This window comes from Podarcis erhardii (assembly GCF_964252035.2).
Source record: "Podarcis erhardii genome assembly, chromosome: 3".
NCBI classification, from domain to species: Eukaryota; Metazoa; Chordata; class Lepidosauria; order Squamata; family Lacertidae; genus Podarcis; species Podarcis erhardii.
The window spans coordinates 68,978,217-68,991,801 of record NC_138507.1 but is presented as its reverse complement, the minus strand read 5'-3'; positions in this window follow the sequence as shown (position 1 = coordinate 68,991,801).

Here is a 13,585-nt window from a genome sequence, read left to right as displayed (position 1 = left end):
CATTTATAATAGGGTTTAGCCTATTAACCTGAGGGTGAGAGAGTGTGCACAAACCCCAGCTCCATCCCTATAACCCGCTGTGTGTTCAATGTGTGTCTGCCTTGGTGACTCCTCCTGTGCTCACAGAGGCTCCTGTGCATTTGGGCATTCTGACTTATTTGTTGCAGTCACCCTTGAACCCACAGGAACAGGAGGTGGTGCCAGAGGGCTCATGCAATCTTTGCATGTTTAGTTAAGCTAAAAGTGCCACAGAAGTAAGGTGGCTTAGGGCAAGGTCCATTAGGGAATATTCTTCATCCACAAGCAACAAAAAGAAAGAAAAGATTTACATACTTTGGTTCCACCTTCTTTCCGACGTTCGTGTAAATCAAACTGACACTGTTGCAGCCAAGAAGTCCATCAGCTTTCACATGACATGAATATTTACATCCAGTTTAAGCATTGCTATTTATTTATTTTTGTATAGCTTCAGTGTATTATTCCACAATGAGGTTAGTGTAAATGAAAGGCTTTGCCTTGTACAATAACTTAAAACATTTCAAAGTTCACAAGCATCTCTATAGGGTCAATTTAGTTTTCAGATAGCATTTCTGGCATTGGTAGACATTTTAAGGAAGAGATTTGATAATACGGCAATGTTTTGGAGACTTAGACCATTCATGCATTCTGTTCCAATCTTGCGCAGTAATTGCTTAACAGATTTGCCTCGTTAGTCTGATACCTCCCAACATTTGAAAAACTCCAAAAGGCAGTTTTGTTTCATTTCCCTTGACCTCAAGGATCCTTACGCAGGAGGTAATATCAATAAAAGGGAAAATGCTACTTGACTGCTGGACAGAGCTCTTGCAGCATTGGAATCAATTCTCTGACTGGCCACAGAGCATCACAGATTGTTAGGCTTAATATGAGGACCAGTATCCTGGTGGTGGTGGGTTCTGTCAAGATCTCATTAGATCTTGTGTTTTCCGCAGTAGCTCATGAGATTTCAGTGAGATGTCACAAGATCTCACCAGAAGCTGCTGCTACCGCCACCACCACTTCTCTGCTGGGGTGGGGGCTGCTGACTCTTGGTGTTCCACTGCCCGGCAGCTGTCTCAGCCCACCTCATGGGCAGGCTGGTCCTGCCCTGAATTACCTGTCGATCTTTGATAGGCAGAATTTATTAGGAACTTGGTGCCTGTAGGATGGGACATGCCTTATTCCAGGGGTCAGCAAGGTTTATCTTGCCTGGGCCAGATCGGTCCCATGGGCTGGATCACACGCGCACACGCGATTTCTGGCGCCATGGAAACAAGTCCCCGTGCCATGCTGCACCGGTTTAGTGCAGCGTGCGAGCAGGCAACTCAGCTTGGGGGTGGCTTGTGGGCCGGTCAAATGACCTCCGTGGGCTGCTTCTGGCCCATGGGCCTTAGGTTGCTGACCCCTGCCTTATTTTCTAGGCATCTCTGGGCAGGAGACCAGACTATGTTGCAGAACATGATGGTGGTGCTACTACTCACTGTCACAACTGGCATGCTTGTCCGGGGCCTTCCCTCTGGTGCCAGGGGGCATAGACTTGGGGGAGCAATATATAACAGCTGACCAGAGTGAAGGACTTAGGACTGGAACCAGCTCTGCAGCTTGTTATGTTGTAGATGTTTCCAGGCGTTAAATCAGTAACATAAAACACAGGCTCTATACATCATAAACTTTGTCAAAGCATTTTGTAAACAAGAAGTGTCATAGACCTAGAGCCAGTTTAATATCTGATCTAATCCAAATCACACTCTTAAATGTAAAGGGAAAGCATTTTTTAGAAACTACCCTACTGTATTTTGAACGAACAATAAATCTCAGTCAGTATATCTGTACATCATCATCAAGATTTACTTTCAGATAACTTTTTACAAGCTCTATCTTTTATGTAGTGTTACAAGAAACTCTGCTTTCATCTATCTGCTCATGTTTTGAAAGCCAATTATTTTCTTTTCTCTTGGAGCCGAGGTCTTGCAATGTGCTTTTCTCTGATCCACAAAGCTTATCTCTTGCAAAGTTTATCTTAACTGGCAAGAACCTCACTTAGGAAACCTCTGTGAACTGAAGCTGAATGTTTTGGGACGCTGAAGGAAACTGGTATTAAAATGAAACTTGTTGCTCTTCCAAGACCAATGCTTCCCCCAAGGATGATGCTGTGTGTTGGAGAAGGGTGTATGTATAATGGATGAGGTAATGGGTTTTGTGGGTGCTGCTGCTCCTGTTTTCCACCACAGCTCCTGTATACCTCACACACTGATCCTGCCAGCCTGTTTGGACTAGCAGCAATTACCATGGGATTTGGCAAAGCCCATTTAGATTGCTAAGTATTGAGCATGCAGTTCGCACCAAACGCTCACAACAAACCCCTTTGAATAGAAACAACCATGGAGGTAGTAGGTCAAATTCAAAAGTAGCAGAGATATAAGCCTTCAAGCACATAGTCTATTACACAAAGTGCTGGAGTCAGCTCGTCTAAGCTTGCATGCATGCATGCATGTATCAATGAGCAATGAGCAGTTCACCTGAAAGATACAAAGATTGTGATGTCTGCCTGTTCAGACACTCCTTCCTACATTTGTTAATCCAGGAAGGAGTGTGTGGGCTGGGAGAGAATCAGGGAACACCTGTATTCCTTTCTGCAGGCCCTTGCATGTATGGCTTTTTATCGTGCGTTCATAAATCTTTAATTTGCTTTTAATTATGCCTTTTCTCTTTTCATCTTCTGAGTCCTATGCCAAAGCCTCTTGCCAGCCCCAATTTCCCATCTTGCTTATGAAAGTAAATTCAATCAGGATGAGAAATAAAATTGGCTCACCAAGTTCAGGCATGAAGTGTATCTATTGGGGTAGATGAAAATCTTCACCTTTGCATGCATCAATAGGGTTTTTAAGGGGTATTTCTGGCAAAAATGAGAACATAAGCATCTATTTTTCAGTACTAATTATCCATAGTGGTTAAACAAATTGCTTCAACTTCAAAGTTTAAAATTTCATTTTAGAAACAAAAAGCAAGAAAAGCAAGCCTTGTAAACAACAGGAACTTAAGCTGTGGGCTATCAACAAATAACTTGGAGCAGCTGCAGACTCTCAGTATTTTGCAAGATGGAGTCAAGAACCTGCTGGCAAAATAAAGGTTTACGCAGTTGAAGTGGATTAAAGGACTGTATTGCCCTAGAGCAAAAATCCACTTTAAAAAGGAAACAGATCTTTTTTGGCGTGGTTAGGAAAGTGATGGGGAAATACCTTGAAAAGTATGGAAGCAATGAATGGTTGGTTGAAAGACATATAAACACCCCACAAGCACAGTGGGATGAATGCTCAAGGAAGACCAGACCTAGGTTGCATGCACATTACCACCTTAAAATGAAACTAGGTTACTCCCAATATTGATCAAATATGACCTGGGGGGGAAACATCAAAATGCAGTATTTTGTAAGAAACGACATGATATATATGGGTTGTGGCTAATGTGTGTCCACTGCTTCCCAAAGTAGTGGTAGGAACACACTGGATGCAGAGTAATCAGGAGTGGGCCTAGAACCACAGTCTAACCTTTACATAAGCCTTGCATGAATGATGAATGCTCAAGGAACACATTGTCTCAAACTGTTTTTTTTTTCTGTATATTTTCCAACACAACAATTCCAAAATTTGAGTCAGTAGCACAGATGTTGTAAAGGCGGAATGCAGTGGTAACTCAAAAACTATTTTTTTAAAAACTGTGATCTGTTGTGGCAAAACCCCATTGAAGAAGCTAACAGTGGTACCCAGTACCCAACCTCATTGCTGGTTGCGAAGGGCCTCCCATGACAGTTCAAGCTTCAGGGCCCCAAAAATATAGGTCAGCCACCGCTCACAGGATTACAGCCTTGCAGGAAAGAGCAAAACAGAGATTACCCATAGAGTATTCACTATCACATGGGTAGTCAATGTGATGCCTTCCAGATGCTCTTATACTACAACTCCCATAATTCCTAGTCACTGTCTATGCTGACTAGGGGACCATTATGTTTTCTGTACCTACACTCTTATTATCCTTTTCTGTAGCTACACTCTTGTTTCCCCAACAAGGAGGGGGAAACTGGGGCAAGGCATTGGGGCAGCCTTTAGGTAGCAGCATACTTGCTCAATGATACATTAATAAATACCTGCTGAGCATCTACATCCAGAAGGTGAACTGTTGCAACTGCTACCTATTGCTGCCTGTGCATCCCTCTTGGGTCTTCTTAGCCAGCCTGCCTATAGGTACAAGAACATGCACAACGATGTAGCTGGATCATAGGTTTGCCCCGTAAACAAAATTTGCTCCATCCTTGTTCCTTTATGTGATTGTAGATTAACTCTTACAGAGGTGATGGTTGTAAATACAGTGCTTTTTTTGGGTAGAGACTATCCTGCAATATCTATCCATTCATTTGTTCTTGCTAAATAGCTTTAATGATTTTCTCACATGAGTAGTGAATTGCTCATGAACAGACACCAGAGGAAGACACCTGTCATTGGGGAGTTCTTTGAATGGCCTTCTAGCTGGATGGTTTATGTAGCTTATAAGCCCTGAGGTAAGGAAACAGGAAAACAGATTAATAGACATAGCAATCTTCCCCAAGATACTTACAGATAAACACAGCCTTGGGCATTTAGAGAGCTGGATGCACTACACCTTAAAGGAGGTTACTGAAAAGCATGGCTGTTTTAGTTTAAAGTATGCAGCGGAAGACACGCCGTTCTTTAATCTTGCCGCTTCTCGCCAACAAACAAGTCCAAGTACATGTCCCTGTCTTTAGAAAGAGCTATGTGGAGACTGGAAACGATCTCTGCGCTGCTTTAAAAAGAATAAAGATTCCCCCCCACACACACACCTCTTCAATGCTGAAATAGGTTTGGATTGAAGCCAAGCACATTTGCAGTATGTGAGGGGCACACAGGGAAAAGAGAATTGTCTAATGTTGCAGGGAAAGGGGGTGTGTGATGCACTCCACACACACCCAGCAGTTCTCCCCAAACACAGGAGGGCCTTTGCCAACCTGGTGGCCACCAGTTGTGTTGGACTACAAATTCCATGAGCCCCAGGTAGTACTGCTGAGGGCAGGTGCAGCCCAAAACATCTGGAGGCTGCCAGGTTGGGAGAGACTGAAACAGAAGATAAAGGAAATGGGATGGTTTGGTGATGACTAGTGACTGCCTTTCCTCTTGCAGTGGACAAGGGTAAACAGGTTACATACACTTCTAAGGATAGGCAGTAATTATAATCTGTTTAGAGCCTGTAAGCAGCCAAGAAAGAATATTTATGTTAATCAGATGTTTACTCCACCTGTAGACATCCAGATTTCAGGCCGCTAGGCATCCAAATCCTATATATTTATTTGCAAAAGTGCAGAGAGTGTTTTGAAGCAATGTACATCTGTAATCAAAACTTTGGCTCATCTCTTATGAAACACAGTTTTGACAATACACTTCCTAAAGGCTTCAGTCTTACAATGAGTTGATGCATGTAAGCTTCTTTCAGCTAAGCATTAGCACAGAGGAAAACATTACTGGAAACAGAACCACCACACTGGAAAGCAACATCATTTCTGTTTATTTATTACTATCTTAGTGTTTCTGCCTCTGGTGGGGGCAGCAGTTGGTAGTTGCCATTCCCTCATCCAGCAAATGCCCAGATGTAGTGACATTCTGAGTGAAAAACGACAACTTCTATTAACAGTTACTGAGAAAGCTAAAAGAAAAGGTCTACCACTAGCAGCTGCCGCTCAACTTTTAAACTTTTTTCTCTCAGAAAAAAAAAAAATCCGAGTACCTGCCTCAATTTCACCATCACCTGTGAATGGGGCTACACATTTTGTGGAGAACATTTTGCTTCTGCCCTGTGGTAGAACATAGACAAGTTGGCCTCCTCCATTTCATTCCTGTCCTGCTCTTCACCTATTGAGGAAAATAGAGTGAACCAAGGGACTTTTCTTCTACGTTTTTTAAACAGAAATATCAAACACAAGCCTATCAAGGAGATGAGGTCAATTTCGATAGGAAGGGATATCAATGGAAATGGCCATGGCTCGGTGGTAGATCACATGAAGCTCAGTCTCTGGTGCCACCAGTAGGACTAGAAAGAACCCCTGGAAAACTGCTACCAGTTGGTGTAGATTAAATTGTGCTTGGTTGGAGCAGCAGTTTGACTTCTGTATAAGGCAGCTTCCTGCTTCCTATCATCAGCTCACTTCAGTCTCTGATTGACACTTTAAACCTCTAAACAATCTGCATATGAAAGCAAGCTTGGGGCTGACTGGTCACCCCAGGAAAAGAGTTCCTGCCAAGATGCCTGCCATCATTTCGCTTTGTCCATCTCACTCTGCTCTCTCTCTCTGCCCTACTCTTCTTTCTCCTAAAAAAGAAGTGCTGGCATGGCTAGTTTAACCTTTCGCAAGAGGAAGATCAAAGAACCTCATGGCACAATTATCACAAGCAGAGAATATTCATGCCGCAAATGCGCTCTTCCCCCGCCCCCCTCGCCATTGCACTTATGTGGGGATTTTATCTTTTCATCTTGCGAGGGCTGTTTGTTTTATCTTCCTATGGTATCTGATGTGTCCGACTGGTGATTCTTATCTACTTCATCTCCGCCTGCCCAGTTCTGAGGCAATTTGCTCGAGCCTTTTTGTGTGTGCTTTCGAAGCAGAGGCAGAGTTTGGAGTGCAGGTAGTCTGGTCTCCTGCCTGCCCGATAGTATTACGCTGGAAAAGAGGAGGCATCTCTGGAAATGTTTTTGAGTTGGAAAGAAAGAAGAATCTCTTTAATCATTTAGGCTTGCAAGAAACCCAAGACGGACAGGGGCAGCAGCATCTTAATCAGGACTGTCCTAGTCAATCAGTGATGCTTCAAACAAGAGCGCAGCCAAGCCAGATGGTGAAAATATTAGCAGGGTCTCAAATGAAAGGGCTGTCCTTTGGCCAAACATATGCATAGACATTTCAAGTCTGAGAAGGTGGCTTCAGGTTTCTCAGCTGAATGCCTGAAATGGGTAAGCAGGTTTCAGCAATGATGGGTAAACAGGCTTTAGAAACGATGGATCTACAAGGAAGGGTTGGACGGTGTATGCTCTCAAACTATTAACTTCCCTCCACCCTGTTTTCCCTACCATCACAGAGCAGCAATTTCCTTGGAACAAAGACCAGCCCTCAACCACCATTTTGCTGTTCCTTTGCCTCCTGTGCAAATTTCTGCTAGTGGATGCTGGATTTGCATCCTAACACTGAACTAGGTATTTGTTAATTATATTTAGGATCTTATCCCAGATCAGCCTTTCACATGCAGGAGACTTTATACATTTTGGACTTCAATTCCCAATGGCCCCAGCATTGCCCAATGGTCAGGGGTGGTGTTTTTTTCTGGGGGGACTCAGGGGAATGCACACCCCAAACATTTTGTGCATCTAATGGGAGAAGAAACTAAAATTTTTAGTTTCTTGCCTAGTATGGTGAATTGTCAGTTCTGTTGCTACCCCTAATGGTGGCTTCATTTCCTGTAACGGTGTTTCCTGAGTCTCAGACAGAAGCAAGCATTTAATATGTGAAGTAGGAGTTGAAATCTAGCATGGTGATTGGTCAGTTTCGTTGTTACCACCTCTAATGACGGTTTCCTTCCCTTTCCTGGTGATTTTCTTCAGTCAAAATGAGATTATCCCTAAACATTTTTTTTAATAGAAAAAAGCACTGGTCAGGGGTGATGGGAACTGTAGTCAAAAACAACTGGAAAGTGCCAGGTTGGGGAAAGCTGTCCTGGAGCCTTACAAACTGTGCTTAATTGGGTGGTGATGAATTTATTTCACTCAGAACCAGAGCAGGATGGAGTCTTCAGACACATTACCATTTAAAAAGCGAGCTCTTCATTTCCATCCTTGAGACCTTCAGCTTTCCTGGACTGCCCTGACCTCATTGCCGCTTGGATTTCCTTTCTTCTGGTCTGGCCAGAGCAACGCTAATTTTTCACTGGTTCCTCCCCAACTCCTTCTCCTATCTTTGTTTAATGAAGATGGCAAGCCATCTGGGCAGAGGCTGCTGGCGTTACATATGTGTTATTGAAGACCACAATCTACTGCTTCTAGCTGGGCATTTTATTGTTGTTCTGCATGTGCACTGTGCCGCTTTCTTTCCCTCTGGCAATTCCCCCCCTTTAATTTGCCTCCTGTAATAGCACTAGTTTGTAATTTTCATTGGTATCATCCAGCTGAAATGCTCACCTTGCGAAGGTCACCTCTCCCCAGCCTTTTCTATTAGAGAGCTGATTTCCAATACATTTTGCTCTCCTTCCCTATCTGGCCTCATTTCATGGCTCGGGACCTTGTGATTTGTGGGGTTTAAAAGATTCCACTTAGACAGCTCTCTGAGAACCCTGATCTAAACGTTGGCATTGGCATAACTGCCTGCAGTGTCGCAATAACACCGTGTTTGATGACGGCAGTCTGGCATAGCAGTGAGTATGCCTCGTCTCCAGCAATTGCTTGCTGAGGCAGCAAGGCTTCTGAGGAGGCTGTTAATGATGGTTTATATTGCTCTGAGATCCAGAGTTCTTAATCAGTAATCACTATCCTGCTGTGCTAGGCAAAGGCCTACTTCTCACAGGGGCTGATTTCCTCTGGAGACACTACAGGCTTTTTCCACAAGAGAGTTTACTATGTTTTGGCAGATGTTGGCATACCCATTTAATCTGCATAGCCCCTATGACGTTACCACTCCAAACAACACCAGGCTTGCTGCTTTTTCCACAGCAAATTTGGGTTTCCCTGATATGGAGATAATCCAATAAATCGAGGGAAATCCAGTTCCAAATTGCTTTGGTGACCACCACCACTCCGTTCTTTGGAATATGCATTCCACACGGTGTGCTTCTGCCACAGCACCTGATCAACTCTGTGCATTTGTCCTCTCACATACATAGATATTTTGTGGGCACTAATGATAGCACCTTTCATACCTACGTCTGGATGTGTGTGTTTTTAAAAAGATAAAGCAGCCATACAGGGTTGCTTTTACCTCCATAGAATTTCTCAGCAGATTTTAGAAGTTCTGAATTATTGGAGTGGCAGCACCTACCATGTGTTGGCAAAATGCTATCCTTCCATTTCGGCGTTCAGACTTCTTGCAGATCACTGCTTTTGTTTTTCCATGGCTTTTTCTTTTCTTTTTAATGATCATTTTACAGATAGCCCCAGGCTCCTCTGCTCAGTGATGCGTACTTCCTCGAAGACTCTCTTTCGCACTGTGTGCTTCTGTACATCGATAATCTGGGCAGAAAACAACACCACACAAATGAACAGAAAGAACTGGGCACTGTGGCAAAGTGTGTAGGTGCCGGCGCTGGAATTAAATTTAGAAAAGGTTTGTGTTGAATTGCAAGAAAGGCAGAGCAGGACGGGGAGGTGCGTTGAGGAGGAAGAGCCAACTCATGGAACCATAATGGATCAGAAATGGCGGGGAGAGACCACATCTCTCATGTAGCATCTTAGCAGGCATCCTGTGTCAACTTGTACACAGCACCTACCACCAAGAACCAATCACTGAACCTTACAAAGGGTTATATCCAGCTGAATCATACTCACAGTGGAACTACTAAACTCAAAGGACTTAAGTTAGTTACAACTAACAAGTTCATTAATTTCAGTGGGTTTATTCTGAGCATGATTTAGTCAAGTAAAACCCAGATTCCAAGTGTGGCCCCAGAAAAAAAAATAAAAACACCAGACAAAAAATATTAGTTCTTCTTTGATTTAGGAGTGGTCTCCCACAGGGGCGGATGAAGGGGGGTGCGGGCCGCCCCGGGTGTCACCACAGAAGGGGGTGACAAAATGCCGGGTGGCACTCACCACGGGGCCTGCAGCGCGCCCGAGCCATGCCCTTCTTCTGGGAGAGACATGGTGGCTTGGGCGCATGCAGGATCTGCACTGCTCCAGGTGCCTGAGCGGCTTCCTCCACTGCTGGTCTCCCATGTCCCAGTCCAACGCTCTAACCACTACACCACACTGGCTGTCTACGCAGAGCTACACACCAACACATATAGCACACCAGGGCTATCAGCCAAGTGACCAAAGACAATGCCAATATCTACAAGATAATCGAAAGCAGTCACCCTTTCATTAATCCCGTGTTTTGGTCTACTTCTTATTTTAACGTCTTACTTCTTTACGTTCTATTTTACGATAGCTGTTTATTTATTTATTTTAAAAAAGATTACAACTCAGGCTTTATTGTTGCTTTAAGGGCAATTGAAATCACAGGAAAATTGCTTAATGCAGTACTTGCCGGATGCTTATTTGTATGCTTATCTATGAGAAGTAGCGCAGGCTTCGTGCATGTGATCATGACTCCCTCTATTGGATGATCCAGCAGCCAGACATCAGAATCTGCAGGATTTTTCTGTGTGCTGTATGTGACAGGCTTCTCCCGAGTTTCCTGAGCTAGCTCAGTATTTTGTTCAATGAGTCTTTTTGACCCCTTGAAAAAGTTCTAACTTTCACTGGGGCTGTTATCTCAAGCATGCAATGGTGTACACATGAAACACTTTGAAGGGAGGGGCGATGGCACAAATCAATTGCTTGTCAGCCTGAAATAGGATTATGGAGCTAGACATGATGGTGGAAGTCCTGTTTCTTAAATAATTGTCCAGTCCCAATCACATATAAAGCAAGAGCAAGGTTGTATTTCGCTTAGCTCCCTACAGCCTCCCCCTTCCGTGCTTTTCATTTGGTTGAGCTCACTTCTGATCTGGGGGCTCCAGGAGATATAGACTGGAAGGTACAACTGCGTAAAGGTCTTGCTTTGTACCTGCCATATGTACACCCCCTTTCCTTTCAAAATCAGGACACCATCCCCTCTGCTTTTTATGCAACCCGGGCAAACTTATTTCTAAACAAATAGGTCAGCAGCAGTCCCTACTCATTTGGCTCAATGTGCCCTTCCAGGCTGGGATTTCCCTTCCCTGCCACCCCACAGGTTTATTCTCAAACACCTACAAAGGCTGGTAGTAAGAATGAACCAGTGTATTAAACAACACTCAATTTCAGGGGTTCCCAAACTGTGGTCTATAGACTAAAAAGGTAAAAAGGTAAAGGACCCCTGGACAGTTAAGTCCAGTCAAAGGCAACTCTGGGGTTTGGTGCTCATCTCACTTTCAGGCCGAGGGAACCGGTGTTTGTTCACAGACAGCTTTCCAGGTCATATGACCAGCATGGCTAAACTGCGTCTAGCACAACAGAACACCGTGACGGAAGCCAGAGCGCACAGAAACGGCATTTACCTTCCCGCCGCAGCGGTACTTATTTATCTACTTACACTGGCATGCTTTCGAACTGCTAGGTTGGCAGGAGATGGGACAGAGCAATGGGAGCTCACTCCGTTGCAGGGATTCGAACCACTGACCTTCTGATTAGACCACAGCACCACCCGCATCCCTGTAGTCTATAGACTACTGGTGGTCTGGGAGCATTAAATATTCATATTGATGTTTGATTGTATTTTTATTATTTCATTTATTTCTTACATTGTATTTTATTTTATTACAATTTGTATCCTATGGAATGCAATAAAATGCAACAAAACAAAACAGAATTAAAAATCTTACAGCATCTAGCACAGCACATTGCAACCGCCAGAACAGACAGAAAAATGATTAACGAACCTGCCAAAACCCTCATCAATTTTTAGTTGGTCCACCAAGGCCACCTGAACCTCCAGTGACTGCCACATTCACACCATACATTTAAAACACGATACCATGACTCCCCCCCCCCCAAGAATTATGGGAACTGTCATTTGTTAAGGGTGCTGGTAGTTATTAGGACACACACACACACACACACACACACACACACACACACACACCATTCCTGTGCCAGAGCTACAGTTCCCAAAGTGGTTTAACAACCAGTGCCTCTTTCCAGGGAACTGTGGGAATCGTAGTTCTCTGAGAGAAATAGCTTCCAGAATTCTTTGGGGGAAGCCATAACTGTTTAAAATGGCACTCTAGTGCTTTAAATGTGTGGCATGAGTGTGGCCAAAGCTGGACACAAAAACACCCCCCAGAGGAAGCAACAATCTCTGTACCATCTAAAAAACCATATATTAACTATTGCAATTTTACCCGTTTGTTTGCTTGATATCACTCTTTCTAATCATGTTAGCACAAAGCAACTTTCCATAAAGCACATCCATATGCATTATGTGCCCTTCAATATCTCTTATCTTCTGTTCTGTGGTCTTGATGTGCAGTAGTGGCAAAATGGTGACATTTCGTCACTGTTATCAGTAGGACTTTTTGTGTGGAGCTGCATTGCCCTCTGCATTTTTTCTGAAGGAACTTCAGCTGGCTTAGACTGCGACAGCAAGCTAAACAAGTGAAGTGTCCTTTGGGAATAAAGTTAACTCCTCCTCCCACAGAGCTTCTCCAGCCCCACAGCTCTGTGTTTTATCAAGTTGCCATTTTGTCTGAAAATTGATGCATGTTACTAGACGCCAAGACCAAAATGGGGTCCAGCATCCTTCAGCCCACGTTACTGACTAGTCTCTGACCTTATATGGTTAGATTACAAAACTTTGTTTAGCAGCTTTAAAGAACTACAGAGAAAGGAATGGCTTCAAACTCCTCACGCAGATGGCCTACTTCTTCCTGGATTAGCAGAGCTGAGTTATTGCTATTACAAGAAAACAACACACGTTGCAACTGCAAATCATTCTTGTATAATATGCCATTCATCTACCTCAGCAATGATACTATTCATTTATTTATGTTTTGTAATGGCACCATTGTTTAATTTTATATGGATGATACTACTATACAGATAAATGGAACACCACACATTTCTACTAACGTTGTCCAGTAATAGGTTACTGAGCATTGGAAGACCCTCAGGTGTCAGAGACTGGGGGGGGGGGCAGAGGAGATCACTTGATTCCTCCCCTTCTTCCCAACACAAACACACCCCTCTCCTCCTGAGATGCCAACATAGCTGTGATACAGAAATAAGTGATTTATATCCAAAATAGAGCCTTAAAGGTCTGTTAGAAACTGTAGAGTTTATTTGCTGAGTTACTATGCAAATTTGACAATTAAATCTTAACTCATCTCCTGAGGGAATGATGGGGAATTACGAAGGGAAAGGAATTTGACATGATTAAAAAGAGGCAAAGGAAAATACAAGGAGAGTAGGCAGTTGATCATTTCTGCTGTGCGCTGTGAGTATCACAGCCGTCAGTGGAAATTACTTTAGAGAGTTCCAGGTAGAAACCTAAAGAAAAAAAGGATAAAAAAATACTACCCTGTAATATAAAAACAACCACAGCGTAAATCAGCTTTTGTGTCTGTTTGCAGAATTGAATTAATGACGGCATCTTCAAGGCCTTGCCTGAACTCCATAGTTCCTTGTTTCTCTGCACACAGTCATGTGGAAACAACTAGATTTCAAGAAAGAGGGAAAAGAAAAGAGTGGCTGCCTTTGGTTAAGAGTAAGCTAAGGTTTCTTTTTTAAAAAAATGTATTTTACTTTATTTATTTGCTTATTTTACTGCCTGCACTTTTCCAGGCTT